The sequence below is a fragment of the Penaeus monodon genome, chromosome 27, assembly GCF_015228065.2.
Source record: "Penaeus monodon isolate SGIC_2016 chromosome 27, NSTDA_Pmon_1, whole genome shotgun sequence".
Taxonomy (NCBI): domain Eukaryota; kingdom Metazoa; phylum Arthropoda; class Malacostraca; order Decapoda; family Penaeidae; genus Penaeus; species Penaeus monodon.
This window is the reverse complement of record NC_051412.1, coordinates 26828506-26828957: the sequence shown is the minus strand read 5'-3', so window position 1 is coordinate 26828957 and position 452 is coordinate 26828506. Positions and strand designations below refer to the sequence as shown.

At 33.2% G+C, this 452-nt stretch overlaps 1 protein-coding gene across 1 annotated transcript in view; it reads right to left on the bottom strand.

Moving 5' to 3' along the window:
* Window positions 1-452, bottom strand: part of LOC119590476 — an 18224-nt gene that overhangs the window by 16736 nt on the left and 1036 nt on the right. The gene's annotated exons all lie outside the window — the stretch shown is intronic.

The following is a 452-nucleotide window of genomic DNA, read 5'->3' as shown; positions in this document are numbered from 1 at the left end:
ATGCAAATTGACATCATATTCCTCAACCTTGCGTGCAGTGTACAACGCCATTGAATACATATGCATTGTTGCCAACTCCTCAGCTTCAAACCAATGAGAACGTTTTTTTTTTTCTATACCCAAACAATGATTCTAAACGACTATACGGAATTTTGGCATTAGATATATGACGTGAATTTGCGAATTAGAATACTGCGATGTTGTTTTTTGTGTGAATTATATAGCAATTGTAATCATCTTATCAAGAGCATTATACATACATCCCCATAAATGAATTAAAAAATATCTAGGGTTACCACGCCCGGCTACTGGATTTAAAGTATGTATACAAAATACCTTATTTTAGTTACTTTAACCGCCTTTTTTCCCAAATACATGAGAAGCAGAACAAGTTTTCCAAGATACTCTGAAATTCGCCGGTTTTCATATCAAGAATTGAGTATAATATAATT